The following is a 23528-nucleotide window of genomic DNA, read 5'->3' as shown; positions in this document are numbered from 1 at the left end:
ATGTTCTTAGTATTTTTAATTCTAGAATTTTTGCACATCTTCTTAATGTGATTTTCTTCTAAAAGACCCAACGTTCAGTCCAAATGTGTTAACAGTTAAAGTATACCTATAGGTAGAATTCAAGTGTATTTATGGACTTTCCTTGCTTTTAATAGAGTAAAGAAGGGTCCAAATCTTGGTCAGTTTATGATGGATTCATAAACGTCTAGCAGCAGCTCTTATTTTGGAGAATGGCTTATTTTTTATCTTGATTGATTAGCTGGAAGCAGATGATGGCATGTTGGAACAGCCAAGTAATAAGTAAGTAATAATTCATGCGCCAATAACCGAACTCCTATTAGGTGTACTGCTGCACACACTGGGGGAAATGTCTGAACCCACAAAAAATAAACAATAAAGGGTAGTGGTGCGCTGTACCAAGTATTGAAAAGAAGTGATCCGATCCAAAAAAGGATCGGATACTTCAGATGAAAATACAGTATACAAATAAAGCTGAGGTATACCTAAATAAATCTGTGCCTGGTATATAAATGTGCATTATAGTAAAGGAAAATAAAATAAATATAGACGGTACCAATTTATGGTCAATATATGTTCAAAAAATTATATATGATGCTGGTACACAATCAAAACGGGTAAAATCCAAAAAGTGCCAATAATAATGAACCCACGTGCTGGGAAATAAATACTAAAGTGCAAATGCTCAACGTGCAATCATTAAAGTGACAATAGTGCATATCACAGTTCATTCCATAGCAGGTGCCATGATTGAAAACTAATTACATATATAAGAAAAACACAAACAGTGTCCAACTCAAACAGTGTAAATCACTTTAAGGTCCACAATGTAACAGTCATCTGTGTCCGATATATAAGGTGCTTGGTGCCAATGAATAACATTCAGTAAAGTGCTGTAGATGGTGAGAATCGCGTGCACTCCTGCATGGTAAATATATGGGTGTCCCCTTACCTTACAGCTGTAAGGTTACAGCATCAATATATGTAACTTGTAGGGTCCTTGGTGGTCCTTAGCTTCCTATTAGGGTCCCCCAGAACCCCTGCGTTTTTTATTTTTTGCGCTATAAACAAAAAAACAGCGACAATTTTGCTATAATAAATATCCCTCAAGAATGTATAAAAAAAACGATTTTTTTCCTCAGTTTAGGCCGATACGTATTCTTCTACATATTCTTGGCAATAAAAACCGCAATAAGCGATTATTGATTGGTTTGCACAATAGGGGATAGTTTTAAGTAATTTTTATTAATAATTTTTTTTTTAAATGGCGGCGATCAGTGATTTTTGACTGCTACATTATGGCAGACACATTGGACATTTTTGACACATTTTTGGGACCATTGTCATTTATACAGCAATCAGTGCTATACAAATGCACTGATTCCTGTGTAAAATCCACTGGCAGTGAAGGGGTTAATCACTAGGTGGCAGTGTAGGGGTTAAGTGTGATCTGGGGCATGTTTCTAACTGTGGGAGGCGTGGCTGTGTGTGACACGTCACTGATCTCTGCTCCGATCACAGGGAGCAGAGATCAGTGACACTGTCACTAGGCAGAATGGGAAGATGCTTGTTTACATTAGCATCTCCCCGTTCTTCCTCCCTGTGAGGTGATCGTGGGTATCCCCGCAGAGATCAAGTCCACGGGACCCGTGACCTGACTCACGGAGCTTGCTGGGGAGTGCTCGCCTGCTGGCCACCTCTTAAAGGGCCACGTACAGGTAAGTGATTCTGCCTGCACAAGCCCTTCTGCCGATGTATATCAGCGTGAGGCAGTCGGCAAGTGGTTAAAATTTTCCACTGACAATTTCCTCGGATTTTACAAGCGTGTGCACACAAGTCCGTCGGACAAAAGTCCAAAGTACAAACACGCATGCTCGGAAGCAAGGACGAGCAAGAAGCGGTCGTTCTTGTAAATTAGCGTTCATAATTAGGGATGGCCGAACTGTTCGCCCGGCGGTCGGTTTGCGATGAATTTCGGCTGTTCGCGGTCCGCCCGATTGGCGGACTATTGCCGCTGTTCGCACGGCGGACTTACGTGTTTACTGTGTAAAAGAACTTTGACCTATTATGACACATCCATCATGTGGTACAGGACAGCCAATTGAGACATTACAGCACATGGACACTTGGACATTCCCCCTAACTTATAAATAGACCCGATCCGGTGGCCATTTTACATTCTTTCTACTGTCACTATAGGGAGAGGTTGCTGTGTGGAGCAGGGAGAGACTGAAGTGACACAAATCGCTAGCTATTAGGTCCACAAAAGTTCTTTTAAGGACAGGTGTAGTTCAGGATATAGGTTTGAGGCACTGCTATTCAAGTCATTGTTGCAGCAGATTGTCTTTTCTCAGTGCAGATAGGGACAGGACGCTGTGTGCAGCAGGGACAGTGAGTTTAATCATGAAAAATGGAACAAACTCCCCCGCAGAGGGGTTTTTAGGCACCAAAACAATAAATGTATGACAGTATAGTATAAAAAATGTTTTAATATTTATTACTATAAAAAAACAACAACAATATAGCACATGGGTAAAAACATGAGCTCCACTAAACAGTTGAAAAACTCAAAAAAATAACATAAAGGCTGTATTGAAAATACAATAGCAACAATGGATGTGCAGAAACAGACACGACTATTGCTAACACTGTACAAGTACAACAACAGTGAAGGTATAGTCCTAACGCGTTTCAACCCACTCAAAGGGTCTTCTTCAGAGAAATGGTCTGTTATAAAACAAAAATGTAATAAATATATACATCAAGTATTACTTGTTTATACTAGGGGTACCTAATATTCTAATATGGTTTACCCGATGGTGCACGTCCAAAGAGATAAAAAGAGTATTTTCAGGGGAGTTCCCCCTTTAAACGATTGCCTCAATTCCCCTCCACATAGAGTGTCCCCAGGTCCACAATGTCGCCAAGTGCCAAGAGAGGAAGTTGAGCTACCTCACCCCCCATAAACATAGGGAGTGGGTGCGTAAGTCGGCGCTCGGACAGTGTGGCGGATCGCACCTGCAGCAGAATTCCATATAGGTATAGGGTTAAAGATATGCACCTAAAATATAGTAAGTGGATATCTACGGGGCATGAATCTATTCTCATACCACTAATCTGTATGTGTGAATGATACCCACACCCAGACATTTTAAATATATATATATATATATATATATATATATATATATATATATATATATATATATATATAAAGAGGAAAAGGAAGAAAGCTTGCGGTCCCAAGTGTTTGAGGTTGATGTCACAAAAAAAAAAGGGGGAGGGGGGTGAGGGGGGAAGGGACCACCACACCAAGTGAAAACATGAAGATTGAGTGAAAATGCGAGTGAAAGAACAATAATAAACAAGTGAAAAAACAACAACAACAACAACATGAGTGTGGTGATGGGAAAGAAAAAAAAGAAAAAATAATTTTAATTAAATTAAATTGAAGAAATATACGCAAGTGAAAAAGAGTATATGTACCATAGTGGAAAGATCATGTGCCAGTATAAGTTTAGCAAGGTGCATGATGAATATAATAATACCCAAATAAGGGCGAATATAAGATGGTGAGATACACCTAAAGCAAGGAAGTGATGGTGCTAAGGAGTGAGGAACTGATGAGCAAAAACCATGGTGAACATGCACACCTCATTAGGCAAACAAAATCCTTTTAAAAGATCAAGGCTATTACCTGAATGAATGATATTAAGAAGGGGCTCCCAAAGGGAGAAAAAAGGGGGACTGTGAACAAGGACCTAGCCTGGGATAGGTAACAGACACAGTCACTGACTCCTATGTGGAGTCGCCCAATCTATAAATAAATAAATGAATAGGTCAAGGTATTGCTATACAGGACTTCCAAAGTACTACATAAATAAAGTAGAAGAAGTAGGTTCAATCAGGGATATTAGCCATACATACCGACCGAGAGTTGAGAGTTCATACGTCCTTCCTCCTGTGAAGAGAGCAATAGATAGTCTCTTCCTATATGGGGGATATTTATACTAAACGCTGAAATCCTGCACAGGTGTCCTCCACCTACCTTCCAGCCGGTTACCGCCCTATTCCGCATGGCTGCCTGAATAGGCTGGCCACCTGTGGCCTCCCTGACGTCCCGGAAGGCCGCGAACGGCCCCGAAATGACGTCATCTCCGCCGCAACTGTGTGACGTCAACACGTCGTGCGCCCCAGCGGATCGCGGATGCGCGCGAGGCCCGAGTCCAGAGATGTCCTAGGATGCCGCCGGCAAGTGGATAAATGTCCCCCATGGGTGAGTGGTATAAACCCGCACACACCGTATCAGGGGACAGATGGAGGGGCTCATACCAATATGACCCCTCCTCCCCTTGCCGGGAAGTCACGGCGAGGGGCCCACCTCCCCCAACAAGCGGCAGCAGGACCATGGGGATAGGGAGTGGCATCGTCCAAGGGGGCATGTTGGTATCAATGCTGTGGCAGACCGCACTAGTCTGCGCCCCAAAACCCCAGGAAAGGTGGGTGAGGAAGGGTAGTGTAGTGGAAGAAGGCAGGGAAGAGCAACAACACGAAAAAAAAAAAGTGGGGGGGAGGCATTGGGAGAAAACATAAGCGGCATACCACAGCATAACAGAACATTAACACAAATTAATTTCACCAATAATGCTATGTTATTCAATGTTCATCAAGTCAATTCATATATATATATCATACATTTATTTACATATAAGTATATGTTGTACATGAGACAAAGCCACAATGAATATGTAACATCAAAGTAGGTAATACTCTTGAAGGGTTAACCGTAAGGTTTTATGTACAAGACCCAAATATAGCTGTAGCGGATAAACTGTTTTAGGTAAATCAAAAAGGCAAGACAGGGAGGCGTTGATAAGGAAACGATCAGAGGTAGGAAGGAAGAAGAAGAGAAAAGGAAAGAAAGCAAAGAAAAAAAAAAAAAAGGAAAAAAGAGAGAGAGAAAACAACCAAATCAATCCCAGCAGGTGGTCTCTACTGCCAGCCAGTTTAATCATTAGCTGTTACTATTAGGTCCACAAAGGTCCTTTTCAGGACTGGTATGGTGTAGTAGTACAAGATATACAGTGGTGTGAAAAAGTGTTTGCCCCCTTCCTCATTTCCTGTTCCTTTGCATGTTTGTCACACTTAAGTGTTTCGGAACATCAAACCAATTTAAACAATAGTCAAGGACAACACAAGTAAACACAAAATGCAATTTGTAAATGAAGGTGTTTATTATTAAAGGTGAAAAAAAATCCAAACCATCATGGCCCTGTGTGAAAAAGTGATTGCCCCCCTTGTTAAAACATACTATAACTGTGGTTGTCCACACCTGAGTTCAATTTCTCTAGCCACACCCAGGCCTGATTATTGCCACACCTGTTCACAATCAAGGCATCACTTAAATAGGAGCTGCTTGACACAGTAAGGTCCACCAGAAGATCCTTAAAAGCTACACATCATGCCGAGACCCAAAGAAATTCAGGAACAATTGAGAAAGAAAGTAATTGAGATCTATCAGTCTGAAAAGGGTTATAAAGCCATTTCCAAAGCTTTGGGAATCCAGCGAACCACAGTGAGAGCCATTATCCACAAATGGCGACATAGAACAGTGGTGAACCTTCCCAGGAGTGGCCGGCCGCCCCAAATTACCCCAAGAGCGCAGCGACGACTCATCCAAGAGGTCACAAAAGACCCCACAACAACGTCCAAGGAACTGCAGGCCTCACTTGCCTCAGTTAAGGTCAGCGTTCATGCCTCCACCATCAGGCAAAGACTGGGCAAAAATGGCCTGCATGGCAGAGTTCCAAGGAGAAAACCACTGCTGAGCAAAAAGAACATCAAAGCTCGTCTCAATTTCTCCACAACACATCTTGATGATCCCCAAGACTTTTGGGACAACATTCTGTGGACCGATGAGACAAAAGTGGAACTCTTTGGAAGGTGTGTGTCCAAGTATATCTTGCGTAGAAGGAACACTGCATTTCATAAAAAGAACATTATACCAACAGTAAAATATGGTGGTGGTAGTGTGATGGTCTGGGGCTGTTTTGCTGCTTCAGGACCTGGAAGACTTGCCGTGATAAAAGGAACTATGAATTCTGCTGTCTACCAAGAGATCCTGAAGGAGAATGTCCGACCATCTGTTCGTGTACTCAAGCTGAAACGAACTTGGGTTCTGCAGCAGGACAATGATCCTAAACACACCAGCAAGTCCACCACCGAATGGCTGAAGAAAAACAAAATGAAGACTTTGGAGTGGCCTAGCCAAAGTCCTGACCTGAATCCTATTGAGATGTTGTGGTATGACCTTAAAAAGGCCGTTCATGCTCGAAAACCCTCTAATGTAACTGAATTAGGACAATTCTGCAAAGATGAGTGGGCCAAAATTCCTCCAGTACGCTGTAAAAGCCTCATTGCACGTTATCACAAACGTTTGGTTGCAGTTGTTGCTGCTAAGGGTGGCCCAACCAGTTATTAGGTTTAGGGGGCAATCACTTTTTCACACAGGGCCATGATGGTTTGGATTTTTTTTCACCTTTAATAATAAACACCTTCATTTACAAATTGCATTTTGTGTTTACTTGTGTTGTCCTTGACTATTGTTTAAATTGGTTTGATGTTCCGAAACACTTAAGTGTGACAAACATGCAAAGGAACAGGAAATGAGGAAGGGGGCAAACACTTTTTCACACCACTGTAGTTTTGAGTGCAGTGCTATTCAAGTTATTGTTGCAGCAGCCTGTGCTTTGTCAGTTTAAATAGGGACAGACAGGAAGCTGTGTGTAGCAGTGAGGGACAGTCAATTTAATCATTAGCTGTTACTATTAGGTCCACAAAGGTCCTTTTCAGGACTGGTATGGTAATAGGGTTGTACACGTATAATATTCTTTCTTCCAAATATAGAAAGAATATTATACTTGACTGCTGCCCTTCTGCTGCAGTAGTCCTTTATGAGTATAGGGACTGAGGTACAGTCTGCTAATCACAACCTACTAGTTCCACAAAGGTCCTTCTAAGGACTGGTAAGGTATAGCGTACTACAGTATATAGGGTTGAGTGAGGCACAGTCTGCTAATCCTTAAGGACTGGTATAGGTCCACAATATATAGGGTTGAGGTGCACTACTGCTGACTGCTGCCCTCTTCTGCAGCAGTCCTTTATCAGTATAGGAACTGAGGTACAGTCTGCTAATCACAACCTACTAGTTCCACAAAGGTCCTTAAGGACTGGTATAGGTGTACTATTTGGTGTGCAGTATATAGTTGTGTAATACACGTATAAAATACTTGCACATACTTGACTTCCTCCTGGGGCTGCTTATTATGAGGGGCTCCCACCATCCCTGTGCTATGCTGACTTCCTCCTGGGGCTGCTTACGGTGCAGGTGTCAGTGCTGTATATCACGGTGCTGGTGTCAGTGCTGTATATCACGGTGCTGGTGTCAGTGCTTTATGTCACGCTGCTGATGTCAGTGCTCTCTATCACGGTGCTGGTGTCAGATCACTCTATCACGGTGCAGGTGTCATTGCTGTATGTCACGCTGCTGATGTCAGTGCTCTCTATCACGGTGCTGGTGTCAGATCACTCTATCACGGTGCAGGTGTCATTGCTGTATGTCACGCTGCTGATGTCAGTGTTCTCTATCACGGTGCTGGTGTCAGATCACTCTATCACGGTGCAGGTGTCAGTGCTCTATATCACGGTGCTGGTGATCATCTCCTGCACCCTCTTCTTTGCCTACCCTGACCTTCCCTCTCCTCCATTGCCTTCATGCGCTCCACAGTCCTGAATTGTCACAATTTCACATATAAAAAAGGAATGCTTGTAGTTGTCGATCCCAGATTCACCTCATACATGTGTTATGTCATTGGCCATGTGGTGGGACTATGTGTGCACAGCTAGTAATTATTTTGTGGCTGCAAATTTGACCTGTAGGTTTGTAAAGTTCACCTCCCATTGAAGTCAATGGGGCCCGCCGCGAACGTTGCGGTTCGCGAACTATCGGCCGCGTTTCGCGTTCGCGAAATGTCCCGTCGGAAGTTCGTCCATCACTATTCATAATGCAGAATTAACATTCGTGACGTGGCAAATTATGAAATCTCGAAATGCAGCACACATTCTCTTCTTCTTTAATGGGATAATAATGAAGCTGCTTTGCTGGTGATACTGATGGAGTTATTGCAAACAAATTTTCAAAGACTTTTTTTTTCTAGTGATATCAAGAATAATATTATTATGCTTTTTATTTATTTATTTATTTTTTGAGTGCAAGTTACCACAACACCATTATCCCATAGTTTTTAAGATCAAAGATACAACTATGTTGGTGTCCCTTGTTAATTTTACATTGTATTTTTTTTAAATGTAACTGCCTACTCCCAAACTGTCATTTGAAGTAAAACACAAAGCCAAGTATTATTCTCCACATTTTTTTTTATTGTGCATTAAAAAAAAAAGAAAACAAATAAAATTAGACATGCTATCTGCCAATAGAACTTAACCAAAAAGTACATTCTATGCATCCAAAAATATAGAAAATATACCAAATCAAATCATTATTCAACCAAAAAAATAATGTCAAACCAATAATTTCAAGGCCAATAATAAATAACACGTTATCTCCTCCGATTACGCAACATGTCTGGTTGATGAACGGCCATTCTGAAACAAACTGAAAAGCACTAAATGAAAGCGCTAAATGAAACGTGCGAATCAACACTCACCAAACTTCTACTAACACGAAATTAGCAGAAGGACCCCAAAGGGTGGTGCTAAAGAGCTGAAAAAACACGTAGTACGTATAGTACGTCACTACATTCTTAATTGTTGGCCAACATTTTTGTGACTGTGTGTATGCAAGACAAGTTTGAGACAACACCCCTTCAGGACTAAATTCCAAGGTTTTGTTGTCGGAAAGTCCGATTGTGTGTACGAGGCATTACACTTTGCTTCAGTCTTTTGCTTTGCTAGCCAGATACTGCTTGTCATTTATCCTGCTCCTGGCCTTGCTCTTGCCCTGCATCCTGCTGCCTTATATCTGATCCTATTGTTCCTCATTCCAGTCCTGTCTTTCACCTCCTCCTCTCATTTCTTGTATTACCATGTTTATCCGTGCTCCCCATTTTTGTATATATTGTATGTCCTGTAGGTTGCTGGTTACTCATTTTGATTATATGGTTATGGTTCACTTGCTCCTTCACGCTTGCTGTGTTTCCTGTTTGGTGGTGTTTGGATGGCTTTTGGTTTCACTGTAAATAAATCTTACAGCATACACAGTCTGGTCTCAGTTTCCTAAATGTAGCCACGCATATCTGGCCATCCCCACTGCTGATTTCTGACATAACACTGAAGCCCGCTAATTACCAGATTGGCTGCACTTGGGAACGGGGAGAGATCTGCTTTCAGTATTTGCTATACTTTATGTTATGTTAAGATGCATCGGGGGGGCTAGAGGATAAAGATCAATACTTTGTACATACACCTTTCTCTGAGATTACAGCTGCAAGTCTTTTTGGGGATGTTTCTACCAGCTTTCAAAAAACCTATTGAGTGACATTTTTGCCCATTCTTCTTTGCAAAATAGCTTAAGCTCTGTTAGATTGGATGGAGAGCATCTATGAACAGAAATTTTCAAGTCTTGCCACAGATTCTCAATTGGATTTAGGTCTGAACTTTGACTGAGCAATTCTTATGCCCCATACACACGGTCGAAAATTCCGACGAAAAAAGTCCGATCGGATTATGTTGTCGGAAAATCCGATCGTGTGTTGGCTCTATCGGACTTTTTCCGTCGGATTTTCCAATGCACAAAGTTTGAGAGCAGGATCTAAAATTTTCCTACAACAAAATTGTTTAAATTCCGATTGTGTGTCGACAATTCCGACGGAGAAAGTGCCACGCATGCTCAGAATAAATGAAGAGACGAAAGCTATTGACTACTGGCCCGTTTATACTCCCGACGTATGTGTTTGACGTCACCTCGTTCCGAACGATCGGATTTTCCGACAACTTTGTGCGACGGTGTGTATGCAAGACAAGTTTGGCCCAAAATCCGTAGGAAAAAATCAGATGGATTTTGTGGTCGGAATGTCCAACCGTGTGTGGGGGCATAACACATGAATATGCTTTGATCTAAACCATTCAATTGTAGCTCTGGCTCTCTGTTTAGGGTAGTGGTCCTGCTGGAAGGTAAACCTCCACCCTAGTCTGAAGTATTTTGCAGACTCTAATGCTGCATACACATATCGGACACTCCGACAACGAAATACTGGGATTTAGTTTTTTCGACCGATGTTAGCTCAGGCTTGTCTTGCATACACACGGTCACACAAATGTTGCCGGAAATTCCGATTGCCAAGAACACGCTGACGTACAACACGTACGATGGCACTATAAAGAGGAAGTTCAATATCCAGTGCGCCACCCTTTGGGCTCCTTCTGCTAATCTCATGTTATTAGAAGTTTGGTGAGAGATGATTCCAGAGAGACAGACCCTGTTTCTCACCGTCTATTGGCTTTGCTGTCCCCTTATATTACGAAGCACACCTACATGCAGCAAGCCATCACTCCCGAGCAGAGGCTCGTCGCCACCTTGCAGTACTTGGCGATGGGGAGAAGTCTGCAGAACATCAAGTTATCGACAGGCATCTTCCCTCAGGCTCTGTGAATCATTATTCCAGAGACCTGTTCTGCCATCATTCAGGTCCTGCAGAAGGACTATATTAGGGTAAATTATATGCATTTAAATACCGTATATACTCGAGTATAAGCTGAGATTTTCAGCCCCTTTTTTTAGGCTGAAAGTGCCCCCCTCGGCTTATACTCGAGTCACCGCCGTCTGTCTACCCGATCAGCGTGTCGTGCAGACAGACGGCGGCCATTCCACTGTTCAAAAGCCGCACCTCCGTCTGTGATAGGCGGAACACTCAATTTCCCAGCAGTCTGTGGTCCGCCTATCATGGACATCCGTTCATCCTCATACTACGGACGAGGATGAGAGGATGTCCGTGATAGGCGGAACACAGACTGCTGGGAAATTGAGTGTTCCGCCTATCACAGACGGAGGCGCGGCTTTTGAACAGTGGAATGGCCGCCGTCTGTCACAGATGAGAAGAGGTGCGGCGATCCTGGCATGGCCGCCGTATGTGCAGAAGGACACAGGCTCAGGACACAGGTAGGCTGGACACACAGGGATGCTGTACACACAGGGATGCTGGACACACAGGGATGCTGGACACACAGGGATGCTGGACACACAGGGATGCTGTACACACAGGGATGCTGGACACACAGGGATGCTGGACACACAGGGATGCTGGACACACACAGGGATGCTGGACACACACAGGGATGCTGAACACACAGGGATGCTGGACACACAGGGATGGACACACACAGGGATGGACACACACAGGGATGGACACACAGGGATGGACACAGGGATGGACAGGCATGTCTCACCCTCGGCTTATACACGAGTCAATAAGTTTTCCCATTTTTTTTGTGGTAAATTAGGGGCCTCGGCTTATATTCGGATCGACCTATACTCGAGTATATACGGTAAATGTATTTTTAAAATAAATTTGTATTTAAAAATGAAAAATATTTCCTTTGATTTACTGCTTGTGTTGCTTTTAGCTGTCTCCTAAGTTCTCCAATGGGCTTTTGTTTTTTTGGCCATTTTCTTCAATAGTTCCAATGTAATTTCTTTGATACATAAGGTGACAAGCTCTTCTTCAGCTAACTATTATTTATGTTTTGGGTCTGCTACACACACACCTTCTTTTTGTTATTAATGTATGTAATGCATTAATGATAATAATATTCATCATTTTCAGCACCCTGAATAAATTTTTTGGAGTGACGATAATGGCCTGATTTATGCAAATTATAAAGCACTGTGGGTGTTATTTACTAAAGGAAACTCCACTTTGTACTACAAGTGCACTGCAAAAGTACACTTGAAAGTGCACTGAAACTGCACCTGTAGTGCAAAGTGTATTTGCCTTTAGTAAATAACCCCCATTGCCACTGTAAACACCAACTTAAGCAAAAAAAACGCTATTGAGCATTGAAAGAAGAAGCCACACATTGTTGAGTAGAATTTTTTTTACTCTGTGCACATTAACATGTGTGTTTAGAAAAGGGTTTTTGAACAAACAACATATTTTTTGGAATATTTTTGGTTTTGGAACAGTAGAAATATCCTTTTTTGTGGTAAACGGTTATGTTTTCAAAACATTAAAAATACACAACTCAGGAACTTACAAAGTTCAACCTTGATAAATTGTAGGCAATATCAGACATTAGCATGTCCAAACTGTGGTGATATTGCCTTCATCAGATGTCACCCCTGTGAAAGACAAATTTTGAAGATGCACACAAATTGAGAGTTAAAATGAGGATTTCCCTCCTGATCCCATGCCTAAGGTCAACATGTGCTAGCTCCCATCATGGGGGATCAATGGACGTGTTTTGGGGGTACAACCCCTTCATCTCAGCTACTTTAGTTGCGAGGAAGGGGTTGCACCCACAAAATATGTACCTTGATATCCCGTGATGGCAGATAGCACATGTTGACACACTGTGTGCATCTTCAAAATTTAGTTTCCAACATTTTTTGGAAAAGTTCTAATAATCAAAAAATTATAACATTTTGGTGTGTTTTATATTCTGCCTAAAACATCAATGATGTTTTTGAGCCTTTTTTCAACATCATTGATTTCTGCCTTGATCTTCTGTAAATCCCGATTGCACACCAAGACCCTCCCCGATGAGGACGTGTGCACTTGTACTTGTGAAATGAGATTCTTCTTCCACAACATCCACATCACCTAAAAGAAAAAACACACCATGTATTATAAGTATGCAGGCATACATCTATTACCTGAAGCTGTGGTCTCAGACACTCACTTGTTGTGGTCACTATTTTGCCCACTTCATAAACCTCTCCTTCTTCCACATCCTGAAGTTGTCATTTTGGGATTTCCCCTTCTTTAGGAGGTTGGGGGTCCCTGGTGTCCTCTGACATCCTGATTCTTTTCTCCCCCATGTGAATAAAATAAATGTATACTTAGCACACAGATATTTGAGGCAAGAAATAGGAATATGAAACATTACTTGAAGTGTCGTACAATTGTTGGTTTTGGTAGAGTTCCAAGCTGAAGACATTATTTTTTCCCTTTATTAAAGCTGAATACTTACCTTTTTGGGTAAAGTTTCACACATGGAGACACTCTTAGTATCCACTGGAGCCCCTGTGTGGGACACCCTAAAAAGTTTGTTCTGGTGTCCCACACTAGTGCTCCTGCATAGGTATGGCCGAACTGTTCGCCCGGCGGTCGTTTTGGGGCTAATTTTGCGTTTCGCGATTCGCCCGATCGGCGGACTATTGCCGCTGTTCGCCCGGTGGACATATGTGTTTACAGTGTGAAAGAACTTTGACCCATGATGACACATCCATCATGGAGTACAGGAAAGCCAATTGAGACATTTCAGCACATGGACAATTGGACATTCCCCCTACCTTATAAAGAGACCTGATCTGGCGGCCATTTTACATTCTGTCATATGTCATTATAGGGAGAGGTTGCTCTCTGGAGCAGGGAGAGACTGTAGTGACACAAATCGCTAGCTATTAGGTCCACAAAAGTCCTGTTAAGGACTGGTATGGTATAGGTGTAGTACAGTATATAGGGTTGAGTGCACTGCTGTGCTGGTGATTGCAGTAGCCTGTCTTTTGTCAGTGCAGGGAGGGACAGGACACTGTTTGCAGCAGGGACATTCAGTTTAATCACTAGCTATTACTATTAGGTACACAAAGGTCCTTTTAAAGACTGGTATAGGTGTACAGTATATTGGGTTCAGTGCACTGCTGTGCTGGTGATTGCAGCAACCTGTCTTTTGTCAGTGCAGGGAGGGACAGGACGCTGTGTGCAGCAGGGACAGTCAGTTTAATCACTAGCTAGTACTATTAGGTCCACAAAGGTCCTTTTAAGGACTGGTATAGGTGTACAGTATATAGGGTTGTACACGTATAATATACTTTCTTCCAAATATAGAAAGAATATTATACTTGACTGCTGCCCTATTCTGCAGCAGTCCTTTATCAGTGTAGGGACTGAGGTACAGTCTGCAAATCACTAGCTACTGGGTCCACAAAGGTCCTTGTAAGGACTGGTATAGGTGTACAATATATAGGGTTGTGGTGCACTGCTGCCCTATTCTGCAGCAGTCTTTTATCAGTGTAGGGACTACGGTACAGTCTGCAAATCACTAGCTACTAGGTCCACAAAGGTCCTTGTAAGGACTGGTATAGGTGTACAATATATAGGGTTGTGGTGCACTGCTGCCCTATTCTGCAGCAGTCCTTTATCAGTGTAGGGACTGAGGTACAGTCTGCAAATCACTAGCTACTAGGTCCACAAAGGTCCTTGTAAGGACTGGTATAGGTGTACAATATATAGGGTTGTGGTGCACTGCTACCCTATTCTGCAGCAGTCCTTTATCTGTGTAGGGACTGAGGTACAGTCTGCAAATCACTAGCTACTAGGTCCACAAAGGTCCTTGTAAGGACTGGTATAGGTGTACAATATATAGGGTTGTGGTGCACTGCTGCCCTATTCTGCAGCAGTCCTTTATCAGTGTAGGGACTGAGGTACAGTCTGCAAATCACTAGTTACTAGGTCCACAAAGGTCCTTGTAAGGACTGGTATAGGTGAACAATATATAGGGTTGTGGTGCACTGCTGCTGACTGCTGCCCTATTCTGCAGCAGTCCTTTATCAGTGTAGGGACTGAGGTACAGTCTGCAAATCACTAGCTACTAGGTCCATAAAGGTCCTTGTAAGGACTGGTATAGGTGTACTATTTGGTGTGCAGTATATAGGTGTGTAATACACGTATAAAATACTTGCACATATAGAAAGCATAGTATAGTGCATTTCCACTGTGCAGCATTGTGACTGCTGAGGGGTTCTGCAGCGATACTACAAAGAGTGACAAACGCAATAAATAAATAGTATTATAACTGGTATGATAGACCAGTGGCCCCCAAAAACAACAGATTGAAGCGGGGTGTTATATACCTTCTTCCACATACATGCTGCACTTCTCTAGAGACTTTTGCCACAGGGCCATTTAAAAAATGATAGGCAGAGGAAGAGGCAGGCCCTTCCGCAGGGGTGGTAGGGGTAGAGCAGGAGCAACAGACTTGAGCCAAAGTGGCAAATTGCAGAAGGGGCGTGCGATTACGTCAAAGGACGCACCAGACTTGGTTGAGTGGCTCACTCAGCCTTACTCTTCTGCACCCTCCTCATCCTCTCGATCTGCACCCTCTTCTTCACTCTCTGCTATGTGCACCCCCAAAGACACTACCACCACCAACACCACCACCACCATATACCTTCCGCTTGAGTCACAGGAATTATTTTCTGATCCATATCAAGACATTTCCGATGCGCAGCCACTCTTGGCATTGGATCAGGAAAAGGAGGTAGCAACAACTGCCACTCAGCAGTCTGACGACAGTACCCAGATCAGCCCAAGGAGAAGGTTTGTCCCCGCTGTTGCTGCCTACTCCGAGATCTCTACTTATAGCGGTGGGGAAGGTAACGTCGATGATGACGTGTCTAGTGATGCCACGTGGGTGCCCACAAGAGAGGAAGAGGAGGGGAGTTCAGAGGGAGATATGTACCAGCAGATAGGGAGGAGAAGCAGGAAGAACTTAGATTGCACAGGAGGGACAAAGCAGAATGCGAATGCATCAGGAGCGAGGCATCAACCATGTAAGGTCACATCTGGCGCTCCCAGGATGCCGGCACATGGCTCCGCAGTGTGAGCTTTTTTTAACGTGTCCGCTGCTGACAATAGTGTTGCCATCTGTAATCTTTGCAGTCAACGCATAAGTCGCGGTAAGCCCAACACTCACCTAGGGACGACCGCCTTAAGAAGGCACATGAGCTGCCATCACCGGGCCAAGTGGGAGCAACGGAACACACAAAGCCACACTCCAGGCTCTCACCGTCCAGCCTTGTCTTCTACTTCTCCTTCTCCTCTCTCCTCAGAATTGTCCTCCACTTCACCTTCCATTATGCCAAGCTCACGTTTTTCTGCATAAATGATTACGCCGGATAATCCTCTTGTCCAATGGTTGACGGCTGGCTTGTCAGAAATGATAGCCCACCAACTACTGCCATATAAACTGGTGGACTCGGAGGCCTTTCGAAAATTTGTGGCCATTGGAACACCACAATGGAAGGTCCCAGGAAGGAAGTATTTCTCACAGAAGGGCATCCCAGAACTATATAGCCATGTTCAGCGGCAAGTGAATGTATCTCTGGCACACAGTGTCATTGCCAAGATACATCTGACCACAGACACGTGGTCTAGCAAACACGGGTAGGGAAGGTATATCACTTTTACTGCCCACTGGGAGAACCTTCTGATGGCCGTCAAGCATGTAACCCATGGCACCCGTGTAGATTTGGTTTTACCGCCACGGATTACATGCAGGCCTGGTTCTTCTTCTCCTACTCCTCCTACTCCATCCTCCTCCCTCTCCTCCTCGGCTGACTCCTCCTTTCCCATTGCTGGCGTCTCTTCCACTGCACCGCCAAAGCTCCCCAGAACCTATTCGACATGCCAGGTGAGACATTGCCATGCCGTGCTGCGTCTGTTGTGCCTGGAAGCCAAGAGCCACACTGACCTGGCACTCCTTTCAGCTTTGTGTTCACAGGCAGATCAGTGACTAACACCGCTCAATGCCAATCTGCTTAGCGCATTGAAACAGGGCAACATTACGCACGTGCCATGCATGGCACACGTCTTAAACTTGGTCGTGCAGCGATTCGTTGTCAAATACCCTGGGGTCCAGGACATCTTGCGGCAGGCAAGGAAAATCTCGACCCATTTCAGAAGATCTTACACGGCCATGGCTCGCCTTGCTGACATTCAGCGGCGACACAATCTGCTGGTCAGACGTCTTATTTGCGATTGCCCGACACAATGGAACTCAACCTTCTATATGCTTGATAGGCTGATCCAGCAGAAATGTGCAGTTAATGTCTACCTGTATGAACTCTGCGGCAGAACAGGTTCTGGGGAGCTGTTTTTTTTTCACCGCGCCAGTGGCTGCTCATGAGCGACACATGCAGACTTCTGCGGCCATTTGATGAGATCGCCAAACTGGTCAGTCGCAGCCATGGTGCCATCAGTGACATGGTACCTTATGCCTTCTTTATGGAGCGTGCATTGCGTAGTGTCATTGATCAAGCCATGGAGAAGCAGGATCGAGAAGATGAGGAAGTCGCAATGCTGGATGAATTCCCAGGGGGGGCTACTCTATCTGAGACAAGTCAACAACAGGAGTCTGAAGAGGAGTCAGAGGAGGATGGCGCTGGGGCGGATGAGGAGGAGCAAGAAGAGCATGCTTTAAACCTTTCTGGGATCCCTGTTGTTGTGTGTGGATGGGGAGAGGAGAATGAGGAGGAAAACATTATCCTGGATGATGAGCAAGAGCCTGGCCACCACACTGCTTCCAATTTAGTGCAAATGGGGGCCTTCATGCTCCAGTGTTTTAACAGGGACCCCCGTATAAAAAGCATAAGGGTCAAGGACCAGTACTGGGTGGCAACATACTTAGACCCCCGGTACAAACACAAAATGGCGGAAATGTTACCACCGTCACAGAGGGCTGTCAGAATGGAGCACTCCCAGGCCTTGCTTCGAGAAATGCTGCATTCTGCTTTTGCGTGCGCTGGCAGAGAACCAATTCCCACTCCCAGAGAAAGAGTTGCGGGTACCAATCCAACAGTGCCTGCAAGAAGAGGGCGGTTTGAAGATGTGTTGGTGACTTCTGATATGAGGTCATTCTTTCAGCCGACCCATCGACAGGTCTCATCCGGATCCAGCATCAGGGAACGCCTAGACCGACAGGTGTCTGACTACATCGGGTTAACGGCCGATGTGGACACTCTGAGGAGTGATGAACCCCTGGACTACTGGGTGGGCAGGCTTGACCTCTGGCCAGAGCTTGCCCAATTCGCAATGGAACTGTTGGCTTACCCCTCGTCCAGTGTCCTGTCCCAAATGACGTTCAGCGCAGCAGGGGGGATCGTGACCGATAAGCGCACTCGCCTAGCTCACGACAGTGTTGACTACCCCACATTTCTGAAAATGAATGAGGCATGGATCTCGGAGGAATTCAACACATGTGACCAGTAGACCATGTATATCTCTATAAACAATTGATTTAATCGAGCACACAGACCTTTTTTCTACATTTGGCTCACTTCCTTGTACAAAAAAACACACTGTACTATATGCCCGTACCCTTCTGTTTGAAGAGGTTGAGCTGTGTCATATTTTTGGGGTCCAGCAGTGAGTTGCTGGTATCAGTGCTGCTGTCAGTGCTCTTTATCTCGGTGCTGGTGTCAGTGCTCTATATCACAGTGCTGGTGTCAGTGCACTCTATCACGGTGCTGGTGTCAGTGCTCTATATCACGGTGCTGGTGTCAGTGCACTCTATCTCAGTGCTGGTCTCAGTGCTCTCTATCACGGTGCTGGTGTCAGTGCTCTCTATCACGGTGCTGGTGTGGTGTCAGTGCTCTCTATCTCGGTGCTGTTGTGGTGTCAGTGCTCTCTATCACGGTGCTGGTGTCAGTGCTCTCTATCACGGTGCTGGTGTGGTGTCAGTGCCCTCTATCTCGGTGCTGGTGTGGTGTCAGTGCTCTCTATCACAGTGCTGGTGTCAGTGCTCTCTATCATGGTGCTGGTGCGGTGTCAGTGCTATATATCGCGATGCTGGTGTGGTGTCAGTGCTCTCTATCTCGGTGCTGATGTCAGTGCTCTCTATCATGGTGCTGGTGTGGTGTCAGTGCTCTCTATCTCGGTGCTGGTGTGGTATCAGTGCTCTCTATCATGGTGCTGGTGTCAGTGCTCTCTATCTCGGTGCTGGTGTGGTCTCAGTGCTCTCTATCACGGTGCTGGTGTCATTGCTCTATATCACGGTGCTGGTGTCAGTGCACTCTATTATGGTGCTGGTGTCAGTTCACTCTATCTCAGTGTTGGTGTCAGTGCTCTATATCACGGTGCTGGTGTCAGTGCTCTCTATCACGGTGCTGGTGTCAGTGCTCTCTATCACGGTGCTGGTGTCAGTGCACTCTATCTCTGTGCTGGTGTCAGTGCTCTATATCGCGGTGCTGGTGTCAGTGCTCTATATCACGGTGCTGGTGTCAGTGCACTCTTTCACGGTGCTGGTGTCAGTGCTCTATATCACGGTGCTGGTGTCAGTGCTCTATATCGCGGTGCTGGTGTCAGTGCACTATATTGTGGTGCTGGTGTCATTGCTCCATATCACGGTGCTGGTGTCAGTGCACTCTATCATGGTGTTGGTGTCAGTGCACTCTATCATGGTGCTGGTGTCAGGGCTCTATATCACGGTGCTGGTGATCATCTCCCGCACCCTCTTCATAGCCTACCCTGACCTTTCCTCTCCTCCATTGCCTTCATGCGCTCCTGAGTCCTGAATTATCAAAATTTCACAGATAAAAAAAGAATGCTTGTAGTTGTCGATCCCAGATTCACTTCATACATGTGTTATGTCAGTGGCCATGTGGTGGGACTATGTGTGCACAGCTAGTAATTATTTTGTGGCTGAAAATATGACCTGTAGGTTTTTAAAGTTTGCCTGCCATTGAAGTCAATGGGGCCCGCCGCAAAGTTTGCGGTTCTCAAACTTTCAGCCGCGTTTGCGGTTTGCGAAACGTCCCGTCGGAAGTTCGTCCATCTCTACTCCTGCATCCAGATGTGTAAACAACAGCTGAGTGTCCTCTCCTTACACTGAATCAAGTTTGATTTTTATTCCAGTTACAAACCCATCTAGACAATAATGTACTAAACTTCTTTTAATAGAAATAGGCCTGAACAAATGTAGTTAACCTGCACCTGGCAAAAACATTGTATTAGTGGGCAAACGAACGATGTTTACTATGAACGATTACTGTGGCCAGAAACCTGAAACTTGCCATTTTAAACTGTACAACAGTAAAGAAAAGCACATGGAGCAGCACGAAGAATAAGAAGAATAGGAACGCACGACAAAATACTTACTTTTTTGCAACACTCTCTTGATTCTTCTGTACTGATCCTGCTCCCTCAATTTGAGGTCTGACCATGCATTTCCTCAGTTGATCCTTCGATCGCTGTACCCCAAAATTCTTCTGCAGACTTTTCACAACTTTAGTCATGATCTTGGCCTTTCTGACATTTGGGTTTGGGTATGGTCCATGCTTCCCGACTTCAAGATGCCCACCATCTCCACCATATCACCCAAGGACATATTAGAGGCCTTAAATCTCCTCCTCTGGGATTTCTGGTGTCTGGGCTTTCATTGTTGCTGCTGTCTTCATGCACCTGTTGTCTCTCCGCCATGTGCTCTCCCAGTGCGCCGAAAGACAAGGGGCGGGGAATACACTATAAAGAAGGTCAGGGATGGGTGGAGTTTCACGCATGCGCAGTGTATATACATACGATCTGTGAGCGGAGGACGGAGTAGCGGAAGCGCCGATCATTCTAACAGAGGTTCAATTTTAACTTGGGACATCAGTGGCCTATACTGCTTGGAGATTGAGGCCTATATTGGGACAAGATTACGCGAGTTTAGCCTGACATTACGGGTTGTCTTGTGTTGTGTCTTGCAGAGAAAATGTATCGATTCAACGATCATGATTTCCTCCCCCCGTTCATTGATTTGTACAGAATGCTGCCCTGTCTGTGGCAGACAAAACACCCCTTTTATACAAATGGACTAAAGAGGAAGGCAGTGCTGGATGAATTGCTAAAATTTGTATAGCCGCAGATCCCCACGGCAGACATCAACTACTTGAAGTACATAATTGGTGGCCTGAGGAGCACATATAATAGGGAGCGCAAGAAGGTCCAGGATTCCCAGAGATTAGGAGCAACAGCAGTTGACATTCATGTACCCAGGCTGTGATACTACGACAGACTGCGATTTCTGTCAGACCAGACTGAAATCAGGCCATCACTCTCAACCCTTCCTTCCACCCCAGCTGAGGTTTCTGACATCCACCCTGGGCCTTCTACCCAGGAAGAAGATGTGGAGACGCCCAGCATGAGTCAAGTATAGCATTGTTCAACATATTTATCAAAATTGTGTGTGATTGATGAACAATAAACTAAAACTATGTTCCTTTTTCATACACAGGAAATCATCAGCCAGGAGGAGGCTGTAGAAAGTGGCAGCCAGGAGGTGTCGGGGGTAAGTGGCAGCCAGAAGGTGGTGGGGGTAAGTGTGAGCCAGGAGGTGGCCAGTCCCAGTAGCCTGACCAAATTCCCAGGTCCCTCCCCACCACCTTAAAAAAAAAAGGCCCGGGAAGAGGAGGAGCATGGAGGAGTCAGCACTTGGGTTAATTCGGCAGGCTTCTGCGGCCCTCAGAACCCCCACCAGTCTTCTGGAGGCCTATACCTGCATGGTTGCCAACAAAATGCAGGAAATGGAGGTGGGTCAATGCCTCTTGTGAGGAACTGATATATATGGCCCTAAATAAGGGGTTGAGGGGTCAAATCACAAGCAAACCCCACCAAAACCCAAAAAAAGGAGATTACTATAAACAAAAATGTAAAACATTATTCTGGAGATCTGGTGAAAAAACAAAAAATTGTATTCGTGAGATCACAAGAAATAAGAAAAAAATTAGTTTGTCAACTCTGTGTGGCTTTCAGCTGCAAAACAACTTCATTATTCTAGTATTATAAAGAGGAAGAGAATGTGCTGCATTGAAAGATTACAAAATGCGCAGCGTGACGAATGTGCTATCTCCATTCCGAACGCTAGTTTTACAAGACCGAGCGCTTCCCGTACTCTGATTCAGAACATGCGTGGAGTTTTGTGCGTCGGAATTGTGTACACACACTCAGAATTTCCGACAATGGATTTTGTTGTGGGAAAATTTGAGATCCAGCTAGACCATTAGAGGTTTTCTTTTTAAGATTGCCCTGCATTTGGTTTCATCCATCTTCCCATCAACTCTGACCAGCTTTCCTGTCCCCGCTAAAGAAAAGCATCCCCACAATATGATGCTGCCACCATTATGTTTCATGATTGGGATGGTGTGTTCACGGTGATTTGCAGTGTAATGCCCTGTACACACGGTCTGACTTTCTGATGGAAAATGTGCGATTGGAGCAGTTGTTGGAAATTCTGATCGCGTGTAGGCTCTATTGGACCTTTTCCATCGGATTTTCCAACACACAAAGTTTGAGATCTGGATATAAAATTTTCCAACAACAAAATGATTGTTTAAATTCAGATCATGTGTAGACAATTCCGATGCATAAAGTGCCACGCATGCTCAGAATACATTATGAGACGAAAGCTATCGGCTACTGGCTATTGAACTTCCTCTTCATAGTCCAGTCATACGTGTTTTATGCCACCTTGTTCTTAACGATCGGAACTTCCGACAACTTTGTGCGACCGTGTGTATGCAAGACAAGTTTGAGCCAACATCCATTGGAAACAAACCGCCAGATTTTGTTGTGGGAATGTCCGACCGTTTGTACAGGGCATTAGTTTTCCGCCACACGTAGCGTTTTGCTTTTAGACCAAGAAGTTCAATTTGGTCTCACCAACAATGGCTTTCTTTTTGCCACTTTTCCATAAAAGCCAAATTTGTGGGGTGCACGACTAATAGTTGTCCAGAGGACAGATTCTCCCACCTGAGCTGTGGATCTCTGCAGCTCCTCCAGAGTTAACAGAGGCCTCTTATGCCGCGTACACACGACCGGACTTTTCAATCGCAAAGATCCGACGGAACGAATCCGTCGGACAATTCTATCATGTGTGGGCTCCATTAGACCTTTGCTGTCCAAAAATCTGACAGACTTTAGAAATAGAACATGTTTAAATTTTTTTTGCTGGAACTCCACCGGACCCAGTTCCTATCGAGAAATCCGCTCGTGTGTATGCTAGCCTGACGGACAAAAAACAAAGCTAGGGGGCAGCTATTGGCTACTGGCTATGAACTTCCTTATTCTAGTTCGGTCGTATGTGACCATGTTCGAATCTGTTGGACTTTGGTGTGATTGTGTGTGGCCAAGTCCGTTCATTCGGAAAGTCTGTCAGGAAGACCGGCCGTGTGTACGCGGCATTAGCTGTTTCTTCTGATTAATGCTCTCCTTGCCTGGCTTGTCAGTTTATGTGGATGGCCATTTCTTGGTAGGTTTGCAGTTGAGCCATACTCTTATCATTTTTGGATTATGGATTGAACAGTGCTCTGTGAGATGTTCAAAGCTTGGGATATTTTTTTTTATAACCTAACCCTGCTTTGAACTTCTTTCCCTGACTTGTCTGGTGTGTTCCTTGGCCTTAATGATGCTGTTTGCTCACTAAGGTTTTCTAACAAATCTCTGACAGTTTCACAGAATAGCTGTATCTATACTTAAATTAAATTACACAAGCAAAACTCTATTTACTAATTAGGTGAC

The sequence above is a fragment of the Lithobates pipiens genome, unplaced genomic scaffold, assembly GCF_037356315.1.
Source record: "Lithobates pipiens isolate NorthernLeopardFrog02 unplaced genomic scaffold, aLitPip1_a1.2 Scaffold_30, whole genome shotgun sequence".
NCBI lineage: Eukaryota > Metazoa > Chordata > Amphibia > Anura > Ranidae > Lithobates > Lithobates pipiens.
The sequence above is the reverse complement of the archived record's forward strand: the minus strand, read 5'-3'. Positions refer to the sequence as shown.